This window comes from Pomacea canaliculata, linkage group LG5, assembly GCF_003073045.1.
Source record: "Pomacea canaliculata isolate SZHN2017 linkage group LG5, ASM307304v1, whole genome shotgun sequence".
NCBI classification, from domain to species: domain Eukaryota; kingdom Metazoa; phylum Mollusca; class Gastropoda; order Architaenioglossa; family Ampullariidae; genus Pomacea; species Pomacea canaliculata.
This window is the reverse complement of record NC_037594.1, coordinates 4,740,622-4,764,580: the sequence shown is the minus strand read 5'-3', so window position 1 is coordinate 4,764,580 and position 23,959 is coordinate 4,740,622. Positions and strand designations below refer to the sequence as shown.

At 41.6% G+C, this 23,959-nt stretch overlaps 1 protein-coding gene across 1 annotated transcript in view; it reads right to left on the bottom strand.

The window, feature by feature from the left end:
• Positions 1–23,325, bottom strand: part of LOC112565278 (neuropeptide F receptor-like) — a 43,651-nt gene extending 20,326 nt beyond the window's left edge. The window contains exon 1 of the mRNA XM_025240645.1: positions 22,913–23,325. The gene's annotated coding sequence lies outside the window, so the exon portion shown is untranslated. The remainder of the gene's footprint in view (positions 1–22,912) is intronic.
• Positions 23,326–23,959: the final 634 nt, after the last annotated feature.

Here is a 23,959-nt window from a genome sequence, read left to right as displayed (position 1 = left end):
GCCCAGCTACTGAGTAAATGTGGTTGTCCAGCTAGAAATATTTCAGCTGAGCTGCAAAGCGTTTTAACAGCTTTTGACTGCACGGTTTGTTGTCTTCAGTAGCAAGTATCATGCACATAACAACAGATGATGAGTGTCAGATAGATATGGTTATCTCTTTAAACATGTAAGTGACCTTTGACATTTATCAAAGGTGAATCGGTCTGAAATCTGATATGTTCCCCAGTTGAATCCCAATGAGAGATGTCAACAATTCAGGTGCTAAAAGAGTTAAAGTTGTTGCAATTTTCTTCTGATGACAGGGTAACACTTCTAACAAGATACGCCTCTCGACCTTTAACAATAACTGTAATTTATTGATCACTAAACTCAAATATATAAAACACCTGCCTGCAAAAAACAAACATAAAGAAGTCAAAGAAATTAAAGCTGTGTATAAAAATTACTACAGATTCCTAGAAACCATTGTAAAATGAGACTGAACTCTGATTTCATGAGTTTTTGACAGTAAAAACTCTTAATTGGCTCATTTGTTTGTTTCCCCATTACATTAAATTAGAACAATTCCGAAAATAACTGTCACTTGATTCTTAGAATGAGGATGATCGTGTTCTCAAGTTAATTAAAGCCACATCATGCAGGCTTCCTTCGACTCGGAGGAGACGATCTGTTCCTGGACGAAGAAGACACGTCTTCCTGTGAGGACCTGGCAAGCAGGCCGCGAGTGATGAATCCAACATCGGGTTTCGTTCTGGTGAACACCATCACAAGCAGCTTTTAGACACCGGCCCACGAAACTCATTATTGCCGGCCTCGTGCCAGGGCTGGTCGATGGAGTCATACACCGCACGGCGAATTGGAGACGGCGGGGCTTCAAAGCGAGAGAAGGTGTGAAGGAAATGAAGAGATAATGCTCCTCAAACACCCCGCCCCGTGGTCCGCACGCCACATCACTGCGCCGCTCCTTTGGACAAATGGAGACCCGGCACTTGGTCCTGCTGGCCCCTTTCTTCCACTTCCCGAGTCTTACTTCGATTGGTGCTAAGAACAAATGACGGACTTGCAGTAGTGGCGGGACGTTTTCCTGGGGAGTGGACTTCCGGTCTTGGGCAAACCTGATAGCTTTGGGTGCTGAGGACGAGATATCTGTGAATTGTCTTTGTGTGTGGGTGACTGGGTGCGCTGTAAAGGGTTAAAAAAATGTCAGGTGATCAAACACTAAGAGCTAGTCATCTCACAGACCATCTAGTCATGCCACGTGATCAAACATCAGTCATCTGCACGCTACGGACAGAGAAATGTGCTGAGTTGGCTTTCTTGCGTCAGCAACAGCGAGAGAGGGAGAACGAGACAGCAACAGCGAGTGACTGAACGAGAAATTGATAAACAGAAAAAAAGAAGAAAAATTGATGAAAACATAGTGAAACGTTCTTCAGGTCTTCTCTTTTTTTAGCGACGCAATTTACGTTTTTTTATTCAACTGCCAAACAACTTTTGCAGATGGATCGATAGATACGAGTTGCAGCCCCTGTTTTTTTTAAACTATTTTTTTAGGTTTTGAAGACGTTGAAGCATTAATAATAAACACTTGTTGTTTCTGCCGTGCCTCTGCGATCCCAAGGCAGCGAGACACTTGAACTGTGAAGCAAACAATATATCACTGGTAATTTTTTATTTTTTTTAGTTATTCAGACTTTTCCACCGCCACGCTTGACGTGTAGTCAGATAAGGAAGATGCGCTCCAGTGAACAGCATATTGACCTTTGCCCGCGGCTCTTTGCATCAAAAATGGCGCCGCTATTCTCCGGAGGACAACGAGTTTACCGTGTGTTGGGGTGATTGCCTCCAGTTAGGACCACCAGTCCCGAAATGGTGGAAGAGGAATGAGTTTGGTAATGTTAAATCGCTTCGCAAGTAAATAGATTTTTTTTCTATTTACAGACTCGAGTGCAAGCATCCATTAACTACTTGTAAATAGTAAAGAGGGAAAATGTGATTTTTGCTGTAAGCATCTGTAGAGAATGGGATGAATGAATGAATTTAAGTCGTGTTTTATTTTGTACTCAGGCTACTTGGCCACAGATAAAAGAGAAAATATACAAAACAGAAATGGCAAAGAATACACGTAGGGAAGATGTAGAAAACGGTTACTGAAAGTGAGAAAAATTGTAGACAACAAACGAACGAGGGGAAAAATGGAGGAAAGACAGTAGACAATGCCACTCAGCTTGTCCATTGTTCGTTCCAAGAACAAGCAAGTCTGCCAGGGTTCCAGACATGCATGGCAGTCTAATGGCGACAAGGATGTCTGGACCAGTTCCTGTGTCCGCCTCTACCCCCGTGTTTTCCGAGCATAACCGTACACACAGAGTAAGGTGTCCTGCTAAACTACAGGGTAAGAAATCCCAGAGTGCCAGACAGTCCAAAGGTTACTGACCATTGCAGGCCTGAACATCACTGAATCAGGATGTGAGACAAATTTGTTTTGTGAAACGAAAAACGAATATTAAATGTGGTCAGAGGTCATCCCCATCCCCAGCAAGATGCACAATGACTTAACTATTCTGTGGTATTTTGTCATATTCTCAGCATTATTTTGTCTAAGGTTTATGTTTATGAGTCTGGGTGTGAGCACATGCACGTGTGTTTAGATATTGTAATTTTATGTTTGTTTAGGTATGATTGTTTGCGTTTATACACGAAGAATTGTGTGTTTATTTATGTATAATCTTGGGATACGTTGTCTTCATTTACAAGTGTTCAAAGAAAATTCTGTTGTGAGCTCGTGTCTGATACAGAAAGTACAGATTGATTTATTGACACTGAAAACATGCTCGTCTTTCTTCACCGGCTACTGTTCTCCATCCCTAGAAGCAAGAGGTGACCCAAGAGGAGGGCTGGGGTGTGGCTTGACGACATAACTGACGACGCCCATGCTGCTCAGGTGTATCCATGGTAACAGTATGTCATAGTCACCAAAAAACTGAATGTTTGTTGTGTATTGTATCAGACTGTGTTATAGCTTGTTTCTAAGAGCATCTACTGAGCATAATAACACAGAAATCATTTTACACTGAAGTAAGTCTTTAATCAATCTTTTCAATGCGTCTGAAGACATTCTAAATATATGTCTGTGGAAAGGTCTCTGACAAGGAGGTTTTTTTTGGCTCTTGTAATTTTAAAGTAACTTAAAGATACCACGCGATTGTTTTCTACTTTGTGTAATTTCTCCTGCTTTTGTAACTTTTTCGAGATTTTGAAAATTTCTGGGAGGCAAACGTCTGTGAGGAGGACATTGTAATTACTCTCTAATCGTCTCGGGGATGGTTTCGAGTTGCACGTGTGAGATTGCTCCAGGCAGGTTTGGGAGAGTGCGTGTGGCTTGCCCCTCACTCCATCTGTCATGTTTAGCGGCAAGTAAGGAGCCTCTGTGTCTGGACCAGAATTTTCTTCAGTCTATCCAACATGCACACAGGAAGAACTAGTGTCAGTAGTACATTCATCCTTAGGACTTAAGGCGAGCTCAGTACTGCGCATGCGGTGTCACGTGTCACTAATGGCGTCGCGTCCTTATTTCTAGTGACGTTTCTAGGCGACAAAACCATGTGACAGCAGACCTTTTAAACTTTAAGGCATTTTTCAGCATCTGTTATAGTTATAGACCTCTGCAGATTATACAGAACCCTTATGGATCCTTGCTAATGTGATCCTCAGCCGTCGAGCCTCACAGACCAGGTGTTGAAGTGTGGAGCAGGAGGTAGATGGTTCGAGACCTGCTGGACCTGTCGTTATAAAAGTCCTCCTGACCACCCAGTCAATGTCCGTCAGAGATGATTTATCAGAGACAGTAAGCACGGCAAGAGAAGAGGGTTGAGGGCCTCATTCTAGTCCTCTAGACGTGTTAAACCACTTACTAATTTATGCAGGTCCTTAGACACAGAAATGTTTGAACTTTACAAACTATCCTGCTCTTGGTTAAATAATCTAACTAATCGTACATTTTATCACAAAGCGACCATAAGGTGGATGAAGAAATAATTAAGCCGACAAAAGTGTCTAAGAAACAGTGAGAGGGAAGATGACATTCAAAAAAAGGTTCAAGAAAGAGCCGCACTAACAAGTTTTACTTGGCCTCGCCAGCAATTCTCATAAGAACATTCCAGAATGTGTGGGGAACTGGCCAGCTTTATGTGATTAACCCTAAAAATCATTGATTAGTAATTTACATAATGATGTACAGACTTCAAGTGTTCTAACTTCTGCCCACTATGAGCAGATCCCAACTTCTCTGTTATTTTAATGTGTACCCCGGATAGAACAATCCAATAATGAAGATTGCTGAATGAAGGACATGAATAACGAATCAGTCACCAAAGGGAGGCATTAAGATTATTTCCCGGAGGGATCGCCATAAGTGGTTCTCCAAGGTTCCAAGAATAATGGGATCATTAGACTGTTCTCTTCGCACGATTTTAGTTTTTGTGTTTATTTTCATCTGACAAACTCTGTTCCGATTTCCAATTTGAAAGAACATACACAAGAAACATCAAAGATCAACACTAAAAATTTATACAAAATTATTGGGCGATAGTGATGATACTGAAAGCAAGAAAAACTGTCACTGTGGGGAATGAAACGACAAATCTGAAAAAAGCCATATTTAGAAAAAAAAACTTCACAAAATAATATGATTTTACAGTTGTTAAAATTCTTTTAACGACAACTATCTATTTTCTCCTTTCAATTTTTAACATATTTCAATAAAAGAAGAATTGCTTCCACCTACATTGGAGACTGTCTCTACAGCGTAGTCGTGGCTGCAGGAGGCAGGGTATAGCTGGAGTCGAAGAAAGAGAAAATCTGTTTTTAAATGTTGAAGTGGTTCTGTTTCTGACCGAGTTTCCCAGGTACAGATGAACTGTTCAACACCCGCCCACACGATTCACTCTAAAAGCTGCAGTGTTTTTGTCCTCACCTCTGACCTCTGCCCTTTTAACTTACAAAGCTCTACATCGATCATCTTGCTAACAAGCGAGCAGGCGCCCATGTTGGTACCCGTGGGTGGGCTGGAGAGGAGGGGAGTGAAGGAGGAGAGGAGGATCAAACATGCAGATCTCATAGAACGTTGCACGTGACAAACGTTCCGGTCTCACGCCACAGAAGATTTCCATCCAGAAACCTAGTTTTTTAGACAACTAGCAGCACTGAGCTTTTCTATTTTGCACTTTCAAAAAAAGAAAAATTCCAGAAATAATAAATAAACAAAATAAATTTACGTCCATTAGTTTCAATAAAACCACCAGGCACTTTCTCTGCCAAACTACAATATTTTAACTCTAGCAACACCAAGTCACGTGTCTCATTTCTCTTTGTCAGGACCTGATTACCATGCCAACCACGACTCTGTCACTACAAAACACACAGCATTTTTACACCCGTCATAAATCAAAGCTTCTCTTCTTGCATCTTCAATGATGAAGAGTGATAACAGCCATTGTTTCTCGAAGCTTCCTGAAAGTGCTCATCGACGACCTCGACCTCAGCTGCCTTACTTAATTAACACTGTACTCCTCTCACGTGATTAAACTAACTTTAACTGACAATTTTTTCGAGTTGGAAAGACAGGGATCGAGATCTACCCTGAAGCCATCTTTGTGACGTCACATCCGGAAGTGTGCGTTCTAATCACGTGGCATTCTTGGTGCTTTTGTCTCCTGTTCTCCGAACTCTGACCAGCGGGGAGACAGAGACGGTTAATAGTTCGTCTGGCACCGTGACGTCACGAGCAGCTGCCAGGCTCAGGCCCGCCTTCCTGACAGTCTGTGTTCAGATGGTCCCCCCTGCTCCTGGCCGGGGCAGCGAGTAGGACGATAAGAACATCCGGGTCAGACATGAGACCGGAAGACAGATCTTCCTGTCACAACATTTCTCCCGTCCTGACTCTGCGAGCTATTCTGTTCTTACACTGATCATCTTGACAGAACTTATTAGGCTGCGCCGGGTCTCCGGGTACTGGGTGTACAGGGGACAGCACAGTGGGTGACAGAGGAAGTGTGGCTGTGAAGGACTATCCGCACACGACTGTCTTCACTTTAGGAATTGAATTACACACTTTCTTTCTTTCTTTCTTTCTTTCTTTCTTTCTTTCTTTCTTTCTTTCTTTCTTTCTTTCTTTCTTTCTTTCTTTCTTTCTTTCTTTCTTTCTTTCTTTCTTTCTTTAAAATTTACTCTAATTCAAATACTACATTTCTGTTATACCTCTCTGATCAACTCTTGTTATGATGAGTAAAATCTTCCATAACAGCGATAAATACTTTTTTATGGTCAAAGAAATCTTTCTTTTTATTCTAGTCACTAATGATAAATATTTTACAGAAATACGAGATGACTTTGAACCATGGTCTTTGCATCAACAACCCCATCTTTGAACAGCAAACATTTCCAGGAATTTAAGCCGTTATCATTCTCGCTGCGTGACACGTGATCTTGACAGCACGAGAGCTGCATCCGTCAACGGACTCAGTGATGCTCCTCCTACTGATCTCTGGCGGACAAACATATTTTATGCATGAGTACAGCACACTGTAAAATTCTGAAAATAGGGGATTCTGTCACTGAAGTCTCCTGCCTGTAATTCTGAATGTAGAGGCTTTGGTAACTAAGCTCGTATCTGTGTCCAACCGTGACGTAACGAGTTTGGTCTTTGTATGCGTGGTGATGTATATATATATATTGAGCAGGTATCTCAAAAACGGAAGGAGTCAATTACTCAATTGGGGAAATATCTTGCACCGGGCTTTACCCAGTAATTAGGAAACAAATCTACCCCACTAAGCCCGTGAGATATTTTGAAAATGTAACATGTCATTCAATATAAATCAACCAGGGAAATTCCATCTTTCAGGAAACTCAGGCAAAGCTGATCTCGACGATGCTCGAGTGATGACGATGTCAATCATTTTATTCCTTCTTCATACTAGAGTAAAGAAGACATCGGTCACTTTATTCGTTCTGTTGGAAGTCTCCTGAAGTCCCGCTTACAATACACTCACTCTTTCTTTCCCAAAAAAGGGTTCTTATCGCTCGCATGAATCGTTTTCTATCTCCGACTTTTATTTTTTCCAACCTTTCTTTAGCTAATGACCTTTGCTTAGCTAAGCTTTTTCTGGAGGCCATCTATTAAAGGATATCTTCGCACCCTCGCCATCGCAGCAATTAAAGAACAAGTCACTCTCACTAGATTGATGCTTGTTCAGAAAAGAGATGACCTTTATTCAACGTCCTTGCCACGGGCCACTGCCTTCCAGTTGCTACGTCACGTCTTTGCCTAGACACATGCTACGTTACGTCTTTGCCTAGGCACATGCTACGTTACGTCTTTGCCTAGACACATACTACGTCACGTCTTTGCCTACACACATACTACGTCACGTCTTTGCAAAGGCAGCTGTTATTTTATGTCATTGTCTCAGGCAGCTGTTATTTTTGTCCTAGGGCGGTTTGCGTGTAAATCAAAAAAGGAAACCAATCGCGATTAGCTTTTCATCCAGGCGGAAGGCACCGAAAAATCAGGAGCAATAATTATCGGACCTGCCAGGGTTGTCAATCCGTAATCAAGTATGGCGGCTCTTGTGATTTTGCAGTGGTGACAACGTTGGTGTTTGAGAAGAAATTGGTTATTGACAAGTATCTGGACGTATGGGATGGTTAAAAATGTCCTCCAAACTACTAAAGTCATACAAAAAGCAATAAAGCTAATAGAAGGTCAGTAAACATGATTCTTGACAGCCATTATATAATAACACCAACAGTAATGATAAGATCAATAAATAATCTTTTTTTGTCTTCACGAAGCACGTCACCTTGTGTGTTCAAATCACTATGTCTAGTGAGTGTGCCAAACAGTTCCTTCCAACAGATATTACAATATCACACAATAAAAGTTAAACATCGACAGATACACCAGTCACTTACTCTCAGTCATTGAATTATTTGTCTCCAATGTCATAGGCATCAACTTCGCAACACTTTTCCCCAAATTTCGTTTTTCTTTTGATGAGTCATCGGCTATGATTGCTAAGCACCACGGTGACCTCGAGGAAGATCTCGAAAACTTTGTCAAGCAATCTCGAATAGCTATCCACGGACAGTAGCTAATCGCGATAAGATTTATTCGCTCGACTTAGACTTTCTATTTCACATCGTCATGTTTGGTAGTTCTCTAGTCACGTGGGCGGTACATTGCTGTTTAGATAAGGTTTGACTATGTATCCAAGAGGGCAATTGGTAGTATCGCTATAAGGAAACAGTCAACAAACACACAGCACAACATCAACAATCAACAATCCACATTCATGTCCAGACATTCAGACAGACTCCCATACAATCACAGATTCGTTTGCACACGGAGGGATACAGAAGAAACAACAAAAGACGATCTCGATTGTTGTTCCTGCCTTCAGGTAAACAGAATCGGCCCTGACGGAACTCTCCCGATAGGACATGGCTATTGGCATGTCGATTGCAGACACTTTTGAAAATGTCTGCCTGGTACAGAGTTTGAAGGTCCCTCTACACCGTTCCAACAACTTTGTAGATGGTGTATACAGCATGAATCAAATTGCTCTTGTCCTTCACTTTTAAAAACAGATGAACACGAAGGACAGATCACTCTCTATGAGATTTATACAATAGCTGACGAAAGCTCTTGGAGACTGAAAAAGACTTCCGCTTCCGGAGAAGGAAGAGGCGCCGTTGAGCCTTCTACACGACAGCCTGAGGGATGGTATCCCAGCGAAGTTTCCTGTCAAAGATGGTGCCCAGGTACTTCAGTGTTGACACTTTCCATCTCCTTGTCGTAGATGACAGTTATGGGACTTAATCGAGAATTCCGACGGAAATTAAACACAATCTCCTTGGTTTTACTGACTTTAAGTTGTAAGAAATGGTTACCGCACGATGCAGCAAGGTCCAGGTCTTTGTACAGAGTATGAAGGATAAACAGTCTGGCATCATCAACATTTCTCTGAGCACGGTAAGCAAATTGTCGAGGGTGAAGCCATTTTTCAGTGAAGTCTAAAATCAATGTTTTAATGATTTTCTCCAGTACTTTCGTGACCAAGTTTGTTAATGCCAGTCGTTAAGATGATGAGCTGAAGCTTTCCTCGGAACTGATGCAATGATAAACGCTTTCCACATAAGAAGGATTGAGCATGAATCAAGAAAGTGCTGATACAGGTTTGAAAAATGCCTCCACGATTATTCGCAAAGAAACTTGTTGTTCGACCACAAACACCTACAGGACCTGGAGCCTTGCTTATCTTTCATCGTTTAAACAACTCTCATACCTGTTCTTGATATATTACACTTGTCTAGACAGGACTGAGGACCATTCTCAAGTTTTGCGAAAGTCATGTATCTTGAACCTAAAAATTATAACTGTAAAGGAGAAAACTTTTTTTTCAAAAATCTCTCCGATTTCACTTAGATACGGATACGAACACTTAGTAGACTTAAACAATTTTAACTTATTTAAAAAAATGTTAATTATAAAAAGTTTTAAAATTGTGTTGCGCAGTGTGTTTGTGTAAAACTGATTATCTAAATACAAGGCCTAAACGTGTTTAACTTTAGAGATGAGTCATGCAACTGGCCCACGGAATTAATACCGAATCACAGGAATCTTTCTCCTAAAGCCTTTGCACTCACTGCCCTCAAAGAGTATTCCCCAGTGCCAGACAAACCCGAGATGAGGGAAGAAGTGTCCTAATCTGTTGATCAATCCTAAACTAAACCTGTTTCACTGGAAGTCTGAGATTCCTTGGAAATTAAAAGCCAGTCAACAGCGAACTGTGATATAGTCTTCGTTTCTTAATTTGTCAGATCCCACTGCCGAGATGAGGGGGAGGGAGGTCCTTCTCTTACAATCAATGTGCTAGGGATCCACCGACATCGATGAGACTTCCAGAAATGAATGAAAAGCCCCGGCTTGCTGTCACTGGGTGCTATCCCCTTCATCCTTCCAACTTTTACTACTTTTCCAGTTTCTTTTGACTCGAGAGACTTTCTTCGTGGTTTTGTTTTTGGCACGCGACATCAGCAAATCCGTCTTGGACGCGCGTGCAGCGAGTTTACATAGCATGTTGCTGGAGTTTTTTTCCACGCTGAAAATGTTTCACTGCGGTAATCGAACCATGGTTCCGACTTTGAAGATGCGAAAGGAAATTGCAATCGACGGAGATGGCTGATATTTCTGAGTAATTTTGGTTTAAAAGTCAAAGTTTACACGTGTAGCATCTGATTGTGGCTGGCTGGAAGATTAACTGGAAGCTATTTGGTAAGATCATGATGTTGGTTATAATATCATCCTTCCCATCTTCCTCCTTATCAGAGAATTTATATAGCTCTGTACCCAGAAGTCAGAATCGCTTACATAGACTGGCAGAAAATTTTAGAAGTAGAAAAACTTTCTGTGTATCAACTATCATACACACACATACACACATCTAAAGAAGCGATAGTAGTAGAATAGCATTAGCAACAAGTTCTGGAGCAGACAAAAAAGAATTGGGGACTAAAGAAAACAAGTCTTTGGCGTTTTTTGACTTGTTCCCGACATCCCACGACTAATGATCATATTAGCTAACTGCTTCGTTACCCTCACACTTCACCCATTCAACTGGATTCCTTCGTCTTTCACGCTGGGAAAAGCAGAGAAGCGAAATTGAATTCCATGTTCTCCAATTATTCCCTTGTCGAACTGTTTAACCTGCCTCCATGAAATCCTGTTGTGCGGGTGAATGGTTAGTTTATTTGATAGAAAGTACACCATGGCAGTTGGGTGGGGAATTGGTGTTTTATCCAGCAACTAACGATGTATCACAGCAAGACAGTCAGCCCTGTATACAGATGCCACATGGTCTATGGTGGGGAAGAGAGGAAAGGGATGGAGAGGAGGAGAAATCCCGGACACCCGGATAATCCAGCCCTACCTCGCAGTACCTCCAAAAAGCATCCTAGACAATCTTAGGTCTTTGGATGAAGCCCTAAGGTTGCTGTCAATCCGGAAATAACTTCTCAGCCGTATAGTGAGTGTCACGCAATGAATGACCATGTCACGCAAGCATCGATGATGACACACCAAGAATTGAGAATGGCTGTCACACCGTGAAGGACTACTTCCGGTATCCATCCCTTGCACGGCGTAAAATGTTTTGAACTAACTTCTCCCACCACCATCACCATCACCATCCTCATCGTCACCATCGCCACCTCGACATTTTCGAGATGCTGTTGGGAAGACGGCGTGAACAATCATCGACCAGTGCTGTTGTCTGCAATCGATAATCGATACATTTGAAGGGTCATCAGCTTCAACCGGCGCCGACTCGCTGGACCACGCCTTCCTTGGGTTCCGGTGTAAGAAGGAAGTGTGAGGAGGAGATAAGCAGACGCGAACATCGAGGAGAGAACGTGGACAGTTTCAAAAGGAATCTCCTGCCATCCACTTCTATAAAGCTCTCAACCTGCTTGCAGAAACCTTTTTCCCAATCGCTTCCTAAGATATCGGGGTTTTTTTCCATTTCCGATTTCTTCACAAGACGTATCTATTTATATAAGTGTTATATTTTACCATAGGAGCTAACCTTATAATAGGTGTCCATGTTTAAATCCATATCTTCAAGTCCAGCAGCTTTACCCAACATCGTAATCGAGGGTATGGGTCTAAAATAACTATTAAGTTCTAGGAATGGCAGACGTTCCTTGCAACACTAAATGATTCAGGACTAAAATAACCAATCAGGAGCCTTCACGTGACACCATGGCAGCTGAGGCTCGGCATGCAAGAGGAGAAAACACGTGACTTGGAGGGACCGTGAGTGTGTCCTAGTGACAGCAATCAAGGAGGGCAACGGCTCACCATGCTAGTGGCGCTAAACCAAATTAGTCCGGGAAGACAAACAAGACAAAAGATACCTGCATTGTGATAAAAGAACAGGTTCTTTTAATGTCCACATGTTAGCCTTTAATAGTGCATGACATGACCACAAGAAGGACATAAAGGAAAGAAAATGAGCTTGCACAGAAAGAAAACGGAGAGAGAGAGAAAAAGAAAGAAAGACAAATTTCAAGTTAAAAATTGTATTAAAATAGTCTCCTAATGTCACCCGTCAGAATGCATGTCATCTAATTATACGGGTGTGTCACACTTGTCCATCCTGAAAAATAGACGCGGACCTTTTTAATTTCCATGTTGGCGCCTTTACAGTAGCAGTGCAGAATAAGAAGACAAAAAAAGGAAAAAAATTGAGGGATGAATGAATGTTGAAACTAATGGAGAACAGCACAAAGTTTAAAAAAAGGAAAAAATCAGAAAAAATGTCAAACATAAACTGGGTCGCCACTTTTTGCCGGACATTGGCCTCTGGGAGCTTGTCCTTTTGCAGGGTCCACTGACAATACAGTTCGCCGAGTACAGTTAGGATCTTACTACAGAGGAGCAGCGGAACACAATATTAGTCTGTTTGAAACAGTTTGTAAGAAACTAAAGGTTTTGCAATATTACTGAGGTATGTTATGTTGATTTACATATCGTGAAAAATATTGCTGTCCATGTTGGTTAGTGACAAACTCTTCAGAGATCATTATTATTTATTAACAAACTCAGACTTGCGTCCGAAATGATCATGATGACAAAAAAACTACAGATATAGACAGGGCAAGAAAAATGTCTGTCATCATTCAGCTTTTTTAGACATGCATTTGGTTTAATTTTGTAGAGGTTTTTTTTTATAAACCAGTGTAAAAAAGATTTTCGTGAGTTGTTGTGTTCTTATGTCCAGGAAAGCCAGCCCATGATCAATTCCAGAAGAGTCCTTCCTGGCTTCCCAATCTTTGAGACAATAGGGTTCGAGTTCTTGCTCAAAGGCTGAGATTTGAGGCTTGTGTCTCACAAAAGATGTTCCATCTGTCCGTACTCCACACGCTGCCAGCAAGAAACAAATAACAAATAGCAAGTCAGGCAGAAAAATTGCGTGAAAGTAATTTTGGCCACTCAAGTGTTTGCGAAGAAGGTGTGTACCCAGCAAGTGAACATGGCGGCTTAGATGATTTATATTTAAATGGTCAGACACTCAGACAGATTTGAATGGAAAATTGTGCAAGACTGACCCAGAAACAGACGACAGAATTCCATTCATGACAGACAAGTGTATGGTGAAGATGAAGCTAAAGTTTTGTTCGACACAGGACATCCTTCTTTGGCACTAGTTGGCTTTGTGTTGGGAATGATAGAGCCATGCATGTCCATCCACCCAAACACTTTCTCTCTCCCAAGAGCAAGAGTTTGTTGTGTTGATTGTTGAAGTCTCCACTGGGACAACCGACTCTCACTGTTGCCCATCAGAATGCACGTGCGTCTGTTCATACCTCACGGTCAAATCTTTGCATACAGTTCAGTCACATCTGTTCACACATATTCTACCCTCCGCAGCGCCACAGGGGAAATAATCTAGAGAAGAGCAGAGGGAATCGACCAAAGACAATGAAGCATAGAAGCTTCAACGGGTCCAGACGCATCCAACCGACAAAAAGTCCGCAGCAAAAGTAATTAGGCAAGAATGTGGATGTATCCTCTTACTAAGATGAGAATTTGAATGTTCCTTTTTGTTTTGACACCACTGTTTAAAAATTAATATCTTTTCCAGGTCTGCAAAAGGATCGATCGGCCTGGCGCTCTCGGCATCTCCGATAAAAATGTTCTTCGTCTTCATCTTTTGACCACAGAACGAGAAATCAGCACAGAATAAGAAGCCGAGAGATGCTGGGGAATTGTAGAATTTGTCTCGACTATCGAGGAAGCCACGAGCATGACTGTGTAGATGATATAATATGAATCCATCTTGGGAAGACTGAGATTTTGTGATATTTGCAAGGTGTGTACCCCACGAACACTACACTTCTGCTGTTGATACTACTGCAATCATCTTTGTCCTCTTATTTTACTCTCTAACCTTCATTACTACTCTCTGTCTCTGTCTCTGTCTCTGTCTCTGTCTCTGTCTCTGTGTGTGTGTGTGTGTGTGTTTTACATTATGTGACAACTTATTCTCTCCCATGGCTGTGGTCTCTCAGACATTCACCTTCCTTTCCGAAATATGTCTTCGTTGCAATCTCTCCCAACAATACCGACTTTCTGTTGTCGTCGCAAATAAAATTTTGAAAATTTCAGCCCAGGGGAAATCACTCAGCTTAATTTTCAGATTGATCTTATGAAAGTAGAATTTATTTGTCATGATTCAATAGATTTCATCATCTTCTTGTCCACATTTTTTCACCTTTCTTAAGGAAAAGGCAAATCAAAATGGCGGAACGGCAATGATGTGAGTGTGAATATTCACGCTCATCCCAAGTCTGGAAGTAAAATTAGATATAATACATTGTGCATCCTTTACATTTTTGTATGGATGTATTTTATTTCCTCTCTCTCTCTCTCCATGAAGTCTATGTTATCGCTAGGACCAGGGTTTGGTTCCATTTTGTTTTATTACTGTTCTTGTTGACATAGCTTCTGTGGAAGCTGGTTGTATTGTCCGGACCATACACACTCGTATACATTCTCTCACAACACACTCACAGACACGCTCACATATGTATACTAACCCGATCAAACATAAAGTGGCACACCACATAAAACCCAGACAGAATTAAATGCCCATAAAATTTTCTGCTATCCTTACAATCACAGAGTGATTTCCAGTGAGTCATGGAGAAAAAAACATCAAAATTCACTGCTGTCTGGTGTTTGGACCTGTAGTCACGTGATGCAAGTGTCCTTAATGACGGTCCCACGGGGGGAGGACAGGATGTAAACAAGGGAAATGGATGATGCTGATGGTGGCAGAGGTGGGAGGATGAGGCTGAGGCTGGAAGCAGACTCCTCTTACACGGTTAAAAATGTTCCAGCTTTCGCGTCCTTGATCTCAATTTTTGAAATAAAAAAAGCCCAACAGGCGGCAGCACTGACGTCATCAGGCGCCATGGAACTTCAACATCCTCTAAGTACCAGCAGCCAGACAGACCGCTGATGGATGGATTGTTTTGTCGGGAGATAAAATGGTCAAAAAACGATCGAGTGTTGTGTGAAGCTAATGGCCTGACATTTTTCAGAACTAAATTCTTTGACACGTTTTTTTCCCCCTAAACTCTCACAGTCATCTCCATCACAGCCATGACATCATTGTGCACCAAGGGTGAGACCTGGTCTTGAGCTTCTGGACAAAGTTTGAGGACAATAGAAAGTTAATATATTTGGGTTAAGCTGAGTGTCGGATAAGTGGTTCAACGTGGCCAAGGGTTTCATTGTCGATGGGTAATCTGAACAATGTGTGTCACCGACTTTTGTCTAACGATAATGCTGTCCTCGTAGAGAGTGGTCCACTGGGACAGTGTCCCAAGCCGCCTGCTCGGCAGTCTACCCAGAGTGGATCTTGAAGTCTAGAAGCTGCCTGGGTGTCCCCTGCTACCCGGGAGCTAGACACATCAAGCGCATACTGTTCCCTCAGGCACCATTCTAGCTTCTGTGATTTAATGTACACAGTTCTGTCTCACCACCGAAGATTGATTTCCCTTCGGCTTTCCTATCCTGTATCCGTTACTTTGAATATTCCCCAGCCACCACTACCCGCCACTTCATCCCCCGTGTGACAAGCACGCATACATTTTTTTCTTTTTTTTAAAATTCCTTCTGCTTTATTTCTTTTGATTTTTGGGAAATGTATTTTTTTTCGATCAATGTGACACTAAGAGCATCTCTGTTTGTTATTTAACTGCATCTTTTGATAGAGTATAATAGTTACAAAAAGAAGAAAGTTAAATGTGAGATAAGACATTTCGTAAGTTATAAATTGAATAAAGGAAATAATTTATTAGTTCAACTACTAAAACAAAGCTGATGTTAAAGTTAAATAAAGAAAGAATGAAAACGATGGGGAAGACACCATCTGCACGTGATCTCCAGGAGAGTTTTATTCACTAAGGCGAGTGACATGCAATATCAAGTTGTTTATAGTCTAGAGGTTTATATTCCGTGCTCTGAGGAGATAGGAAGACATATTCAGCCATCCTGGGGAAGCTATAGACTCCGCAGACATTAGGCTTCCACCATAATCAAGCCTTGCTCCTTTTTTTGAAATAACTCTTTTTCTATACTTCATTACAAGTTTTGAGACTGTAATTGAAGTTCATTCGTTTATTTTTCTAATGACCACCTAACTCTGTATGTCCTCTGCCAACGACTCACTGCAGCAAGATGCTGTTGGTAATTATACCTCTGACTGTCTAATCCCCCCAATAACAGTGTGACAATCGTGGTACAAAGTCATGCCATCCGTCTCCTAATTTCTAACCGTCCATCCATCCTCCCTTTTCCAGTCCAAGACCACGTCTGCCATTAAAGACATGTCTAGGCATGTGTCACGGGTTCCGCCCTCGGGAGGAAAAGGCGCGAGGCTCACAGCGCTGGAGGAGGCAGAAGACAGTGGGATGCCGGAGACACGTCGTCTGGACGAGACAACCAGTAGGACGTGCCCCTCCCCGCCAGCCATCACCCACCCACCCCACCCCACCCCACCCCACCCCGACAGCCATCACCACCCAACCCCACCCACCCCGACAGCCACAGGACCAGCCACAGGTTTCAATAGTGTGAGCACCGCTCAGTGCAGTAGATGTTCTCTGTGGGGAACTGGGGGGGGGGGCGTTAAGATAAGGAGGTGGGGGAGGCACGAGGATCGCACGCGACTGTCTGGAAGATGTGCCGTTAGTTTCCAAGTCTTTAATCTCATGGGAAAGGTGACTAAGATCACAAGTGGCGAGGGCGACAGGTAAATCACATGTCTGGCGATGAAGTTGTCTGAAACGTTGAAGCTGCTGAATGTGATGGTAAATTTGTCTCTGGTGTTCTACTTACTCCTTGTGACATATTTTTGGGTTATTTCTGCTTGTTCTAGGTAGAATTTTCAAGCTATTCCAGGAAAAATTATTTATCCTTACATTGTATCTATGTTAATTTCCAAAATAAATAACAAAGAGCATGCAACACACTTGTGGGAAATACTGTAGGAATGTAACCTCATCAAATTATGTCCCGTTTCCCAGGTTCTGTTGTTATCGGACTTGTTGCTAAACAAAACAGATTATTTCTGGGGGGGGGGGGATGTGTAGACAGTTTTCATTGGCTAGACCAGACTGGTAGACAGACAGATGGATCGAGGGGAGGGGCGAATGGTCTGAACAGAATTGTTTTCTCTCAGCAGCCAAAGCACAGAAGGGTTGATGCAAAACTTAATTACACATGCAGTACATCCTTGAACCTAGTGTTTCATAAATCACAACACTGTAGCCTAGCAACATCTGAAATGAATGCTGAATCCAAGGAAGCAGTTGGATATTGTACACAGTCGATAAAATGCCGAGTTCGTCCTTTCATCTAAACATGAAGCAGAGTAGAGAGCCACTAACAGCAAAGCACATGAACTCTAAGGCGTTTTGATAATTCACTCACAAGAAACACAGACTTCCATGAAAACACCTCTAGGGCAGCAAAATGGCAGACTTTGCCTCTTTGCTAATGTTTGTATCACGTGGTTAAACAGTCAAAAATGTGATAAAGCTTTATCTTTTTCATAAAGATTTTCTGGGAAAGAAGTCATTCGTAACTAACAACCAAAACACAAACGTATAAAGTGAGTGAGTGAGATATCAGACATGTTTTCTTAGAGTTTTGTTAGTTATTTTTTTGCGCCTGAGATTGACTCGAGCTTTGTTGAACTCGTTCCGCGAAGGAGGAGTCGCACCATCGATCTCCGGGTCAAAGAAGGCTAAAAGCTTTTCTCTCTTCGCACATCCCGCGACTTATCACCCGGTCAGCTCTACAGCAGGCAGGAGACTTAGTCGCCATCGACACGATTACCGAATGTACCGCCCACCCGCTCACCCGCTCACCTTCGTCTTCTCATGGACGTGTATGGGAGGACTGCTGTCTGTCTGCCGAGACCAACGCTTAGGGGTTCTTCGCTGTTAGTCTCGGCGAGCCTGAACAAAGAATGTGACTAAACCGGAAGCTTTGTCGTCTCATGCCTCGTTTTAGTAGTTAACTGGAAAAAAAATTGTCTGTCAGCAGTCCAGTAATACAAGTTCGTAATCTTATTTGAATCTTCGTGGTGATTGATTAACCCTGAAGTAGGAACGTGTTCTATTACTTCCCGCACAGGTGTAAAGACGATATACAAATATTCTTTTAGTTTTTGATATTGTGTATTTATCATACGCTGGGGTGAGTAAAATGTTTAGTTGATGGATGAGGATTCTAACCATAAGGTAATGTGTAAATAAGTTAAACAATTTATATTTGATCATCATTGGATTAAAATATTTTGTCAGAGAAAAAAAAAAGTTTTTGGTACCCATGTCGTGTCCAATATGTTTTGTCAAACTTACATGTATCTTATAGAAAAATCATTCGTAGGCTGCTCGGTGAAAGAATCTCATTAGTGTTTGAGGTCCCGTTAAGAAGTGAATAAAGTGGCGGCTCTTTAGCAAACAACAGAGAAAACGAGGTTTCCTGGGCTCAATAAAGTTGAGTTTTTTTAAGTTTTTGCCTCAAGAATTCCTGTAGTAAGGAGAGTTATAAAGAACACTTGTGGTGTGATAGATGAGGTCAAGAGATGGCAATCCCACTCGCGGCTAGAGTACAGTGCCATTACATCCGGGCCACAGGTCAAGACTTTCAGAGCTTGAGACGGTGGCTGCCTGACACGACAGGCAACCAAAAAGACCCGTTACTTTAGCTCCAGAGTAAAATCCTGGGGTACTTGTGGGTAATGACATTGATGTTTGGGAACATTTTTTAGAACATTTTAACCTGTTTTCTGTCAAACAGCACGTGATGACAGAAAAAAGAAAATAGACGCTTCCGTGGTCTTCTAATGTTTGATTTCAAGAGCAGCGATTTTCTATGGGGAATTGAACACATCGCTTACGGATGCTGGACGTAGTAACGAAACGTTAGAAGCTGCCACGTGGACATCAACAGTGCAGCGACACCTAGCGTGCTTTGCTGGCGAATCTCACCTTCTGGTGAAGGGCTTTTCTGTGTCTCTAGTCTTGTGGAGCAGCCTGGGGACTTGTCCAAGAAGAATTGCGAAGAGCCAACTCATCAAAGTGCGACTCTTTGTCAGAAACATCAAATTAGCTAAGGATGGAACTGAACCCATTGCTGGGAAAGGCTGCTGAGAATGTAACCATAGCAACAAGATCAGAACGTTTATATGTAAAGTTGAACTCACATAGATACTGAATTCATGTTGCTGATTTCAGATAAATTAATGGAATGGTGTTTATCAGCTCCTTGAGCTATTTTGTGAACATTAACATTCTTTCATTCAGTGAAAGTTAGTGTCAGTTTTGCACTTTAAAACCTTTCTGAAGTTAGATAATAAATGTTTCTATTGCCTATTACAGGGCTTCACTCCTGGAGGCAGAGTAGTAGATCGCTTTTTTTTTAAGCTGTTAACCAATTCGTCTGCGAGCAGTCCAGATATATTCCCCTGTGAAAACAGCATTTGGCGAGCTGACACTCTGGCTGCCAGTGGTCATCTTTTCTTTTGTACATAGATTCGTACACAATACAAAAAGTTTGCACAGCCACAGAAGCATGGATAGTACACAGAGGTTTGTATAACCACAGCTACATCCCTTAAATACAAAAGGTCTAAATAATTCTCATTACAAAACAATCAGAGGACTGGACTTCCACAAACCGACTTTTCCTGGGGTTTGTTCGCACAATTTAACAGATAACTAAATAATATATAATGTTATTAACACTTTGTTAATCGTGTGTCAACGGTTGCTAAAAATAACTTCTTTGGTTTACTCGATCCTCCTCATGCAGCTGACCCCCGGACCCAGATTCTCTTGCAGTGTTTTCTTTGTGAGTTCACGAGAGAACAATTCCATCTTGTATCAGATACGGGAGTTTCATTCAACCAGCTGTCCAGATGACGCAACGATAAGACCAATCTCGCCTTTTTTACGTCCCCTTGTCGTAGGTTACTTCCCTTGGCTAGGGGGAACTGTAATTGTATCCTCACGTTAAAGTCAGCCAATAAGGACAAAGTCTGAGCTTTGGAAACAAATCCTCGACCTTTTCATGTAACACGACTATCAGTGTTGCGAAGAATTTTTTTTTAACCTAATCACATTTTGTTAAATATGTGACTGATGGCCATTTAAAAAAATACAACTTTTAGGTTTACCTTTTTCAAACATAATTAAGTATTTGACATTTTCTCCGGTTACAGAGAATCTTTACCAGATATGTCCGCGTGACAGCTACAGATGTAGACAGCTAAACAAGAAACTACGGTTACGTGTAAGAATCTACGGACTTTTAGTTAAACTACAGTTGAGTCATGATTTGTTTCTTTGGGTATAGTTTGTATAAAGCTGCAGTTACCCTTGAAGTGCACAAATATGTTTTGTATTAATTGTATTAATTGTTCTTTTAAATGTTGAGATTCCTTGTTTCATAAACATTTCAGCTTTAGCTTGAAGAATTAATTAAAATTAATATTTCAATATAGTAGTTTAGAAATGTTCATTTTTGACAATGGACTGAAAATTACTGACAGTGGTCAATGAAGAAAAAAGTGTCACCATTTCTCTGAACTATAAAAAGCCAAATACTACGGAAAATTAACCTTTTGAGTACGAAGGCTACTGATTAGGAATTTGAGGTAAGCAGGTCTGTCATAACTGTTCACAATATAAGTGACTTGGCCAATGTTTTGGCCAAGCTTGCTGTGAAAATCACAGGGGACCTAGCAAAATTTAATGAACCAGCGAAACGCATCAGGAAGACATTTATCGGACTGCGACACTCCATCCGTGCATCGTCGTTTGTCATCAACAGAGGCGAGAGAGAACTGAAGTCTTGCCATGAGACATTCCGGGAATTCTAGAACAAGAGCGACTTTCAGTGAAAACAAACAGACTTTAACTTACCTTCATTGCCGTGAGCATCAAAGAAAAGGTTGGACCTGCACGAGCCAACTGTTGGTAACCTGTCTTTACCAGGCTCGCAAGGGATGACAAGAAACACCACGCACTCGTGGCGCCTGTGGTTTTCTGCACAGCAACCACATCCTCAACTCTCCATTCCACGCTGGCTGTGTGGCAGCGACAACGCCGACAGCAGATAAAACCGTCATCACCTCGCTGCCTCCACTGCCACGATCATCACATCTCACTCTCTCTCTTTGACTAGAATATGTCAAACTAAAAAAATCTGTATGTTGGCGAGAGACGGGTAGCTGACGTGAGTGATTGATTGTGGCATCCTCGTGGAGTTCTATTAATCAGGACTGAGTACATATCTATGACAGCAATACATTATTACACGCCCCAGGAATCTTTGAACTTTCTGGAAGCGACCGTTGTAAGATAGAAAGGAAATAGTTGAATTCATTCTCTACATCTCTCTCCCTCTCTTTCTCCCTTCTTCTTTCTCTCTTTTTTCCATCTCTCTCTCTGTTTCTCTCTCTCTACCTCCTTCCATCTATGCATCTCTAATGCCTCTAGGTATTTTAATCTTTCTCCATCTTCCTTGGACATGTTTATCTGCCTCTCTTTCTCTTTCTCGCCTCTTTCTTCTCAACTCAACTTCGGTTCGTCATTTTCAGTTTATGAAACCTGTCACGTGCCTTACCCGACCTTGAGCTGCTGTCACCCCAATGTCTAAATTCGATAATTTTTATTTCTGAAATCCTGGTCTGTCGGTTCCCATGAACGTGTCGCCATATTTCTTTCTTAAATCCCAGTATTAAATTTCTAAGTCACGAGAGAAAGTTGAATTTCGTTTTCCAATCGGATTGAGCTCTTCAGCATCGCGGATTATAATTTATTTTCTGAAATGTGTGCGTGATTCTTTTTGTAAAATGCACCAATTCCTTGCTACCCTTTTTAAATTTGCTCTGCTCCAAATAACAAAGGATAAAGTGTTGAATCCATTTTCAGTTAATCCATGAAATTTTCCAAATCAATGCAACATCCAACTCCGTGCTTCAAATACCGAATGTTTCCATCAGTAATCTTCATAAAAATGTGATAATAAAAGTTACCTAATTCTTTTGTCCTGTGTAATAGCTTTTCTAGAAACCTCTTTTCGTAATGGTCTTAATGATAAAATCCAGAATTTTTTTACTGCTTAATGGCATCGATAATGATGTTAGCCATAATCCGCAATATCAACACCAAGAAAAGAGATTAAATAGAAGATTTTGGTCGCCTTTCACAACACTTTCTCTGGTAATATTCTGCGATACAGAGTGTGGTAATAACTAAAATTTATTTGCATACTTTATATACCGAAGCTTGATTTTTAATTTGAGTGTTTACATATCCCTGCACTTCTAAATTCCCTTCAAACACAAAAAATTACTTGAGATGGTGTATGAAATTCATGAACTACAAAAATAAATAACATTGTCGACGATAGCAATTATTTTCAGTATCCTTTCTCTGATATCTGTTTCCTTTCGTTCCCTTCCTTTTTTTCAGTCAGTTATCTGAGGTCCTTGTCTTTCAAATTCTGCAGCGAATTCCAAGTAACTCCACCCATCTAATTCTGTTAAGAACCTCAACACATTCTTTTAACGAGTTTCCGTATTTTTAGTTTTTTAACACTGTAACAACAACTGTCTTGCCACCCTGTAACGGTCATGAAAATTTCATTCATTTTTTTTATTCTCTCCCTCCAGCATGCTAGTTGATGTAGACCTTCAGGTCCTTAAGGTGAAAGCATCAGTCTGTGGTTTGGCATTTAGCAAGAAGACAAAGATTGTTCACTCACCGTGTGACTGCTGACAACGTAAACCCAGCGCCAATCCTCTGCCACGGGCGTGACTCGCCGAGCACCGACTGAGGAGCTCCCGCCACTCGGGACACACTTATAATGAACCTCCATCTCTCAGCCAACGAACCATCGGGGAACAGTGAGGATGAGCTTCACGCTCGCGCGCTGTTGCCTAGCGACGCCAGAGAGAGAGAGAGGGAGAGACCTTGCTGGTGACAGTCGCACCGACACTCGACACAAGACGCAGTCTCCTCTGGCTTGGTCTTTGGCGCTCGGTCCCCGTCCACACCCTACCTTCTGTCTCATGCACAGAGGTTTACATGATAGTTGAGATCAGAAGGACCTTCTTCTTTGGTGTCTCCCTCCTTCAGTCCCTCCGTCCTTTTGTATCTTTCATTTCCTTTTATACCTCTGAGTCCTTTTATCATCCAAACCGTCTTTCTGTTTTCTTTTTTTTCCAATTAGTTGCGGAATACAACAGAATGTAGTACATAGACACGGCCAGAAGGGATGTTCATGACTTTAGGTAAAGCAAACGAGTGTTTTATTCTCCAGAGAATAATAAAAGAGAACAAAGTAAGCCAACAATTGAAGGCGGGAATACTCGACATTGACGATTTACAATTCGCGACTATTCGATCAGGCTATGACAATAGGGAGACATCATTGTCTGGGAGTTTGGGACTGGGAAAAACAATTATGTCTCCGTGCAAATTAACCTAGCATAGTACAGTATACAAAGGTCAGACAGGAGGTCAAGAGAAAACAAGTTAGCAGGTCACTGTGCTCGAGCCAAAGTTTTGTAGTCAAGTGAGTGGCTCTGTTCCCTGTTGATGTGAGTAAAGCTCTTCACGAGTGTAGCAGTGTGAAGATATAAAAGTGTCTAACAGTCTCTCGTGTATTGTATTTCTTTTTAAAGACCAGGCTAAAGAGCATCGTAGTTGAAAGATTCCATTAGTAGCACTAATTAACGTCTAGACTTCAAAAAATTTATTGGTGGTCGGGAAACTGAATAAAAAGCCAGTCTATTCAGAAACCGCTGAG